Raw genomic sequence first — 10,594 nt, 5'->3', positions numbered from 1 at the left:
TGCGAAGACATATAATGCAATGCTTATATGTAATTGCGCGCAGCTGCAGCTATTCAAATAGCGCGATGCGAATGTTTAGTTGTGCGCAGATGCAGTAATCCAGACAGCGCAATGCGAGTTATTTAGTGTGCGCGCTGCAGACTTAATTGCAAGCTGGCAAAAAAAATTAAATTTTTGACTGGGTGCCAAACCTGCAAAGAGGTTTGTGCGAAATGATTTTACACATATATACTGACTTACTGAAATGCCACTATTTTCTTCATACCGATTTAAATAGTTTGGCACTTGCACAAGAAAAAAAATTATACTTTCAATTTAATATTTTTTCTTCAATTCTCGAATTAATTTTTCACCACTTCACAGAGAAATTTTTATACAACCTTTTTTTTTTTTTTTTTTCCAATATAGTTTTATTGAAGCTTTTGTCGTAAACTCTATGGCGCATTTAGAAGGGTACCTTAACTAATGGAGTGGCTAAATGCCTTTATTGCTAAAAGTTACTTTAATTTAGGTCACTTCTCAGGTCTAGGGGATGTGATCTTTTCAGCCTTCTGTTGATAGTGTTGGTGGCTAAATTGGCTGCAAGCTGGTTTGGGTGGGCGGATATTCTGTCCGCGTATCTTGTGCTGTGTCGGCCAATGAGCTCAGCAATTGTCGGCATCTGGAGGTCGGTGTGCAGGGTTTCATTTCTGACGTATCATTCGGCTCCGGTCCAAGTCCTTAGTGCTTTGTTTTGTGTGGTCTGAACTTTATTTATGTGAGTTCTTGCAGCAGACCCCCATAAAGGCATTGCGTAAGTGAAAACAGGTGCCACTATTGCGTTGTATATGTGACAGAGGGCTGTCGCTTCTTAGCATCCAGTCGAGTTTTTTTAATTTGTACTTGCACTTTTTGACTGTCTCACTTACGTGCGGGCCATAGGTCAGTCTCTTATCCAGAGTGACTCCCAGGTACTTCACCTTGTTTGCGCGTGGTATTGGAGCTCCTAGAGTCACTTCGGGGCAGGCTCCCCTTCTGGTTGCGAATGTGATGTGCGTGGACTTTTGGGCGTTGATTCCGATGCTCCAGCGAGTTGGCCACCGATTGAGATCATGCAAGTAATCTTGCATTTGACTAGAGGCTACTTCGGGCGATTTATTGCGACTCAGTATGGCTGTATCATCCGCGTACGTCGCTATAAGCATGTCGCTGTTACTGGGAGGCAACGGCATGTCTGCGGTGTAGAGTGTATATAATGTTGGCCCAAGCACACTACCTTGGGGCACGCCTGCTCTAACTGGTCGACTCGAAGATTTTGCATGTCCTTTTAGGACCTTGAAGCTTCTTCCTGTCAGGTAAGAGGCCAGCAACTTGAAGTGGGAGACAGGTAAGGCTTTCCTAATCTTGTCAAGGAGACCCACATGCCACACCCGGTCGAATGCCTGCTTGACATCGAGAAAAACTGCGGAGCAGTATTCCTTGCTTTCGAACGCGCCGAGAATGTGGTTGATCACACGATGCACTTGCTCTGGCGTACCGTGCTGCCTCCTGAAGCCGAATTGATGCTCCGGTATGATTCTTCTTCGACTCAGCTCGTTCAGTACTCTTCGCAGGAGTATTCTTTCGAATACTTTAGAGAATACCGGTAGCAAGCTGATAGGTCTGTAGGAAGCAATTTCCTTTTCGGGTTTTCCAGGTTTCAGGATCATGATTATTTCAGCACGTTTCCAGCAGGACGGAAAGTGCTGAGTGCGAAGGATGGCGTTGCATAGTACTACAAAGTAGTCAATAGCTGAATCAGGCAATGCCCTGATAACTTTCCCATCTATTCGGTCGTGTCCAGGCGCCTTTTTTGTTTTTACAGCTTTCATCTGCTTGAGAACCTCTGCCTTTGTGCATGCTTCTATGGGGATACCTTCTGGGGTAGGAGAGTTCACAGTCCTTCTGATGCTATTAAGATCTGATTGCTCGGTAGTTAGCAGCGGCGAGAATTGCTCATATAAGTGGTCAGCAAAGGCTTCGGCTTGCGCTTCATCTCCAGTAAGCCACTCACCCGTAGCACTCAGGATGGGGTGACGACGCAGAGGCTGCCTTTTAATATTGCGCGTATATCGCCATAGCTGAAATTCCGCCCCAGCTGGAGTATCTGCTCGTTCAAGCGCCTCTCTAATACGCGTACATTGCATGTGGGCCAGGGCAACTTTGAGCTGTCTGGTGGCTTCGTTGTATCTGCTTTTGTCGCTGGCTATACGCGTTCTAATCCAGCGGCTCCTTGTCCATGGTTTGTACTCAAGGAGATTTTGAACGTGCGGGGTGAGAGGAATGCTGTAGTGCGAGTGCTTTTGAATGTGAGCAGCCGGTGCAGCTAGCAGCGCTGCCTCTGTTATAGCATCTTGCATTCTGTTTGCTGCGTACTCTACGTCCTCCGCAGTGCGGAGTTCTATTTCCGGGTGCAGTGAGGAGTGTAGAGTGCGCTTAAAGATTGCTAGATCCGACCCAGCGGGAAGAAGGCGTTGTCTGATCGGGAAAGGTTGTGGGTGAGCGTGGATGGTGACTATCAGCGGAAGATGATCCGAAGACAGATCGAGACATTCTTCGATGCTCAAGAGTCTGTCACCTATTCCTCTGTAGATGGCGAAGTCTATTGCAGAGGGATGGTGTCCATTTATTGGGTAGCGTGTGGGGGCTCCCGTGGCCAGGATGGAGTATTGTGCGCTTTGAATTGCGTCGAAAATTGTCTCTCCGCGTTGGTTTGCTCTGCTGCTACCCCAAAATGGGTGCCAACCATTCCAGTCGCCTCCAATTAGCGTTTTTTGGTTTCTACGATTGGTGAGCTGTACGATGTCTTGTACGCGGAGATCTGCGTTAGGCGGGCAGTATATCGATGCGATTTCAATCTCGCCAATTGATGTAGAAAGGCAAATGGCAGAGGATTGAAGTGTAGCGTCGGAGAATTGAGTCGATGGTGTGTGTGCCAGAGTTGAGCGGATAAGCAGCGACGATCCTCCAAAACTGTTTGCTCCACCACCATGAGCGTGATAGTGTTCGTATCCGAAGATTTTTAGCGTGGGACATTCACGTGTTTCTGCAATCAGCATGACATCGATGTTTCTCCGTGATAAGAAGACGGCTAATTCTTGAGCCTTGCTGCACAGGCCATTAGCGTTCCATATGCCCACGCGAAGCGACATTATTTGGAGCTGAGTTTTGTTATGAGAGCCATTAGGCTGGTCAAGACATTTGCTTGCTGGGCTTGCAGCTCTCGCATTGCTTTGATTTCAGCATTAATGACGTCAAATTGTCGCTGCTGCTGTGGAAGAAGCTCAATAATAGCTGGATCGGGCTTATTAGATGCTGGCTGAGCTTTTTCTCCTCTAGCAGCTTGGGCGTATGTTAGTCCACTAGTGGGCACTGCAGTGGGCAATGTTACGAATCCTTTATCAGCCCAGCGCGGGGCAGCGTTGAACGTTTTTGCCGGGTTACGTTTTTGCGCAGGAGCCTGTGCCTTTAGGAGACGCTTGTAGACGTGGCAGCCTCTGTAGTTCGCCGGGTGTTGTTCTTCGCAGTGAGCACAGATTGGAGGTTGGTCCCTTGCTCGCAGACAGTCCTTGGAGGAATGTTGACCGGCGCATCGCACGCATCTGGGAGTCTTGTGGCAGTAGCGCTGTGTGTGCCCAAATTCCTGGCAACGGTGACATTGCGTGAGGTCATTGAATTTCCTCGGGAGCTCAACCGTGCATCTCTGACGAGCTATAATGCGAAGATGGTGTACTTGTTTGTTGTTTGTAGCCTGCGCCACAAAAAATATATTTAACGGCGTTTTGTCAATCCGACTGAGCGGGTTAAATATATTAACAACTGTGTGCCCTTTCAGACAGATATCTGACTTTATCTGGTCTACGTCCGTGCTTGAGTGCAGTCCTTTTACGCAGACTCGGTAGGGCTTATCTTCCTTCAGCTGGTAGCAATCTAACTGAAGTCCTATCTTTGAGAGGTGCTTTACCACCGCCCGGTAGTCATCGCTGCAATTAGTAAGGACTCCAATATTGTTCCTTTTGGGCTTAATTACATACGATTTGGGGTCGATGACTTCGTCAATGACTTGTTGAAGTTTGGCAACAGATTTAATGTCCGGGCACCAAATAGGGGGCGGTCGAGACTTGGGTTTTTCGGCTGGCTGCTGATCATCAGCATTTGCAGTCACTTCCATTTCGCAATCTTCTTCGTCATCTTGATCAAGAAGTGCAAATTTGTTCTGTCTTGCTGCTGCAGCTTTGCTAGTGCTCGGTTGGTCAAGCACAGAAGCTTTTTTTCTAGCTGCTCCAGGGGAGCTTAGCTGCTTGCGTTTTATGCTTGATGCTTTCGGTCCTTGGATGGATGTCACATCAATTTTCTTCAGGGACGAATCGTTGCTTCTGGCACGTATTTCAGCCATACGTGCATCAAGTCTGCTCTGCATTACTGCCTTAATCCTTTCGGATTCTGCTGCTAGACTGTCAGTGGTCATCTCTCTTTTATATTACTTCGCCCTAGAAGTATGCTGTATTTCTTGGGTGATGACGATTCCAAAGACACAAACCAGTTGAGCTTCCTTGCAAAAGCCCAGCTAATTTGCTCAGCTGGTTGGTTGCCCAGCTGTTTTGATCGTGGCCGCCGGTGTGTGACCGGGGCTCCTCTTTGCAATTTCGCTGGCACAAAAGTAGTTTTGACGTCTTTTGCTGTATCCACGTTCACCGCGTCTTGGAGAAGACACTGCAGCAGCACTTCAACACTGTTTGCAGAACGCGTATGTACACTTTGAGGGCTTACACACCAAAAGCATATTGACAACCTTTTTAGTCGGTGGTTGAGATGCGAAGGAAAGAGGAAATATGGCCGATCCCATGAAGCGACAAGTCATCGCTTGGGAACAGTTTTTTATGGCCTGGCTGAGAATGACAATTTCTCCTGTTATTACTGGAGATTCGGGATTGCCACATCCGTGATCTCGTTCAACTATGCTAAGCCACTATGCTCAGCGCACTGCCTACTTTTAGGCTGTTTCTTTTTTCCCTCTATTCCAGCGCCACTACAGTCTATATGCGTGTGTGTGTATGTATGCCTGTGTGTGCGTACGTGCGTGTGTGTGTGTGTGTGCGTGTTTCTTGTGTAAGCTGAAAGACGCGAAAAATTATTGAAATATCTATTGCTCCAAGGGTTCAGGGGATCTCGTAGTCGAGCAGTCTCGACTAGAGCTTTCTTACTTGTTTCTTGTGAACTTGATAAGCGAAATAAAGAAATCGAGGTTGTTCGAATATGAGATGCATTGTTGGTCAGATTCAGCGGTGTTCTTGTCTTGGCTAAAAGAAGAGCCATCCATATTCAATGTGTTTGTCGCTAACAAGATTTGTGCACACACAACAGGTCACGATCGGCATGGAGTGGCATTACGTGCCAACTGAAATGAATCCTGCGGATATATTATCCAAAGAAGCATCGCCGGAGCTCTTGCATTCAAAATTATGGAGGCATGGACCTTCTTCCTTGCAAAAGGAAAAGCGTCATTGTCTGAACAATGCCTTCGTCAAAGAGTTTTGTTAAAGTTCAAGTACATAAATTCATTCGGAATAATGAAACGCATTTCTCGTTATGTTCATAGATTCATCCGGAAAATAAAATCACCTGAATTATCATCGGACGAAAAAAATAAATACATTCGTCAAGCGCCATTCTTTCGCTATCTCCGTTTATGGATAATTTTGGTCTACTAAGAGTTGGTGGTTGTCTAGGATACTCTACTCTCAGCTTCGATACGCGACACCCAATTATCTTACCCAAAAACTATCCCTTAACCTTCGCTATAATCTCCCATCTTCATCAAAAGCATCATCATCTAGGACTGCAGGCTTTGCTTGGAGCAATTCGACTGTAGTTTTGGCCCATAGGCGGTATGAATACTGTGGCCCGAGCATTGCGAAATTGTATAATTTGCTGCAGATCCCGACCTCGCCTAGTTGAACACATAATGGTGAACTTGCCTAAGCAGCGTGCACAGTGCTTACCGGCATTTACAATCACTGGAGTAGACTATTGTGGTCCTTTTTATTACAAGCCCGATGGAAGAAATAGAACATCACTAAAATGCTACATCTGTGTGTTCGTTTGCTGAGGCTGTATGGCTGAAGCTCGCAAAGGATCTGTCGACAGCTGCGTTCTTGGCCGCTCTCAAGCGTTTCATTAGTACGCGTGGCATTCCAAAATGCATTTGGTCGGAAAACGCAACCAAATTAGTGGTGTGCCAAATTCAGGCTATAAACAATTCTCCTCCTCTTGTTCCAATTACCGAAAATCCCGATGATCTTGGCGTTCTCACTCCAGGACATTTCCTGATTGGTCGATCGCTGGTAACGTAGAAGTTTTTTTAAGCGCTGGAGTGAGGAATACCTTACCATTCTACATCAGCGTAAAAAATGGGGCACCCCACGGCCTTCTATCAAAGTCAACGACGTCGTCTGCGTAAAAGACGGAAACTCGCCACCTTTGAAGTGACCATTAGCCCGGGTCATTGAAATTATTGCTGGAGCTGATGGAGCCATGAGAGTTGCTGTTCCGCGTACTCCCACAGGAACTACACGTCGAGCTGTCAATAAGTTGGGCACCCTTCCGGTTGAAGATCCTGTTAAAAGTCGTGGTCTTTTAACGGGGGGGAGGATGTTCGGCGCAGCAGCTAATAATTGCTCTTAACAGTTAATAAGTTTCTCATAAGTTAATCTTTTGGCTTTGTATTTCTCATTCGCTGTTAGTGCACTCATGCACATAACAATGCATAACACACATACATACATATGTAAATTACGGTTGCTCCTCCTTACTTCTATTATTTCAGACTCTTTAAAAAAAAAATTGTCTTCATTCACATATTTGTCACTCTCGCATCGAAATAACTTTGTCTAAACAGTTACCATAGGCTCGGCATTAAATTAATAAATAATAAGCTAAATTAAATCGTATTAGCTTTTTTTTGCGATGATTGATGATTGGAGCCAGCGTTGCCGAAAAAGCTCGGCAGCTTCAAAGAACCTTACTCTTATACCAAAACTATAGGAATATGTAACGATTATACAAACGGTAAATATATTCATTGGTAACATTGCATGTTTTCATGGTCCTATAAGCCTGAGACAAGGGCATTAAACTTTACTAATTCTTTTCTGATTACTTATTGAATTATCTTTCGAGTAATGAACATTCCGCTCCAGAATAATATTTTCAGCGCTGAATCTGGCAGCAGCACCAATTTTCTATTTATTGAATAGGATACAGTCCAAGGTCACACCGGTGCACCTGCTTGAATGAACTTGTATTTTTTTTGTACCAGTATCATAAGCCATGGCTATGCGACTTCGTGTATAGCACGGTGGAACCAATTCATATTTTGAATTCAGGAATATTATTTTATAGAGCGAAGAAATCGATATTTCGATGTGTAAGCAACTTTACACAACTTAAGCAACTTTAACAAGTAAGAAAGCTCTAGTCGAGACTACTCGACTACGAGATCCCCTGAACCCTTTCGCGTCTTTCAGCTTACACAAGAAACACGCACACACACACACACACACACGCACGCACGCACACACAGGCATACATACACACACATACATACACACACACACACATACACAAACATTTACATACATATACACACACAAGCATAAACACGCATGGGCGGCAGTGAGCGCTCACTATGAGAACTTAATTGCTTAATAACTTTTTTTTTGACGTACGATCTCAATGAAACTTTCAGATTATGATTATAACATGGATATGCATGTATTTGCCAAAGCACAAGTCTCTAGTATTTGAAATACGCTTTTTACAAAAGTGAGGGTGAGGGGTTGAATTTAAAGGTGGGGGGTAAATTTTAACAAAAACCGAAACTGTATAAATTGCATATAAGCATACATTAAAAATTTGGAGACTCTAGCAATAAAGGTGTAGAAGATATAATTTTATAACTCGTTTCCGATAAGGGTTTTTATCGATAAAAAAAGATCGGGATGAGTTATCGATTTTTAATGATAAACTTGATATGCGCGCTGTAATTATGAACATTTTAAATTTATTATTAAAAAATTTGAAGTCTCTAGCTCTTATATCTTCTGAAATCGACGCGTTCATACATACGGACAGACGGACAGGGCCAAATCAACTCAGCTCGTCGCCCTGATCAAGAATATATATACTTTATGGGGTCTGCCACGCCTCCTTCTGCCTGTTACATACATTTCAACAAAACCATTTTACCCTGATTTCCCATTGAAAATGGGTTCAGGGTATAAAAATAACTGTCCTCGATATACAATTATTCCACTTCAGACACTTGCAAAGTGAAAAGAATACAAATATATCTGACCAGGCAAAAATCCTAGAAAATACTCGATTAGATAGCTGGATTCACACGCACATACTAATAGTGTGCCGGTTATGCTAAGTAATACAACTTTTTTATATTATAGTGAACAACTGAAATATATGTGATATATTTATGCATATTCTGACATGAATACATATAAAGGCTCTTAAAGATAGCTTTATTACAATTATATATTTTAAACGATTTTGCATGCAACCTTATTTATATTTTTATTATACTTAGATGCATACAATTTATAAAATAAGTAAAAATATTATTATTACTGACTACGAAATATTGTTGTAATTTGTTATGTACATTAAACTCAAAGGTATTTACAAAATATTGCAAGTATTAGAACAGCAACGTCCAGATCCACTTTTACTCTTTAGCCTCTGATCTGCAATAAGCAAAATGAATAAGACTTTACTTTTAATTTAATTTAATTTAAGTATTTAAAAACAATGTTATTATTTATATATCTTGAATAATAGTTCTGTTATTGAGCAGTTTGGTCCAAGTTATGCCCGCTCAGATCCAGCTTATTTAATAATTGATAACACTTCCCATTTTTTGTTATCGATCAAAACACACATTAAAAACAAGTAAGAAAACTCTAGTCGAGACTGCTCGACTAGATACTACCACTAACCAGAGAGCACATAGACTAGACATCTAGAACAATTTTTTCACCGACGAAAAAATGCGCTGAGGAGACTACACAACTTCGTATTTGCTCGGCTCAGTCTTTTGAGGCTCAAGCAGTGAAAATATTGCACGACAAAATCAGTGTGCTGCAAGCGCTCAAACGAAATGGTGCTATTCTTATATGAAACACGACTATGCGCTATTTTTCCTACTCTCTCTCTCTCACTCTATCTCCCTCTATGGTCTCTCAAATAGCAGCAGCGCACAGAAATTGAAAATTGTTCGCGACGATCCCAGCTCTTTCCTTTTGAGTGAAGGGTATACCGAAATCATAAAAGCGTTTGTCACGCTCATGCAAACAAAATGTAAGCGTTTCGATGGTTATTCGTGGGAAGGGTAGGAAAGCGTTGATACGCATAAAGAATATGATTTCACGACGGGCAAGCACACACACACTTGCAGTCTCTGGAAACATGTGTGAGCATTTGTGGCGTGTGTGCGTAACTCTTGCTGCCTGAGCAAATTGTAATGCCAAAAATTTACCGTTGATTGGCCTTGGAGGGAGCACATACATTTGCATACATATGTGTATGTATGTATGAGATGGAATAATAATTGTCTGGCGATTCAGTAGTTTGTCAATTTTGTATTGTTTGAATTGTAGAGTGACTGCCAAATGAGCCTTTATGACTTAATCAGTAATTTCGACGTGCGTATTTCATTTCAAGTTTTTATAGTCCACTAGCTAATATATTTTAAAGCATTTAATAAACATATAAGTGTACCCCAATAAAAATTTTTCGTTTGAAATTTGAATAAAATATTTAATTATAATTATATATATGTATTAACATATGATTAGCTAAATTAGTATATAAATGTACGTAAATATGTACATATACATTTGCGTGAAGTGGATATCCGTAACACCAACCAACCAGTGGCACAATGATCTTTACTGCCAAAATTACTGATTAAGTCATAAAGGCTCATTTGACAGTCACTCTACAATTCAAACAATACAAAATTGACAAACTACTGAATCGCCAGACAATTATTATCCCATCTCATACATACATACACATATGTATGCAAATGTATGTGTTCCCTCCAAGGCCAATCAACGGTAAATTTTTGGCATTACAATTTGCTCAGGCAGCAAGAGTTACGCACACAGGCCACAAATGCTCACACATGTTTCCAGAGACTGCAAGTGTGTGTGTGCTTGCCCGTCGCGAAATCATATTCTTTATGCGTATCAACGCTTTCCTACCCTTCCCACGAATAACCATCGAAACGCTTACATTTTGATTGCATGAGCGTGACAAGCGCTTGTATGATTTCGGTATACCCTTCACTCAAAAGGAAAGAGCTGGGATCGTCGCGAACAATTTTCAATTTCTGTGCGCTGCTGCTATTTGAGAGACCATAGAGGGAGATAGAGTGAGAGAGAGAGAGTAGGACAAATAGCGCATAGCCGTGCTTCATATAAGAATGGCACCATTTCGTTTGAGCGCTTGCAGCACACTGATTTTGTCGTGCAATATTTTCATTGCTTGAGCCTCAAGAGAC

At 42.6% G+C, this 10,594-nt stretch overlaps 1 long non-coding RNA gene across 5 annotated transcripts in view; it reads right to left on the bottom strand.

Annotated features, from left to right (window-relative positions):
- Positions 1–8,585: 8,585 nt before the first annotated feature.
- LOC108620390 (uncharacterized) overlaps positions 8,586–10,594 on the bottom strand; it is a 159,235-nt gene continuing 157,226 nt past the window's right edge. For all 5 annotated transcript variants that reach the window (XR_016271285.1, XR_016271283.1, XR_016271282.1 and 2 more), the window contains one exon: positions 8,586–8,774. This is a non-coding gene — a long non-coding RNA (uncharacterized LOC108620390). The remainder of the gene's footprint in view (positions 8,775–10,594) is intronic.

This window comes from Drosophila arizonae, chromosome X (genome assembly GCF_054131065.1).
Source record: "Drosophila arizonae isolate 15081-1271.41 chromosome X, UAZ_ARI_1.0, whole genome shotgun sequence".
Classification (NCBI taxonomy): Eukaryota; Metazoa; Arthropoda; class Insecta; order Diptera; family Drosophilidae; genus Drosophila; species Drosophila arizonae.
This window is presented reverse-complemented; position numbering and strand designations above follow the sequence as displayed.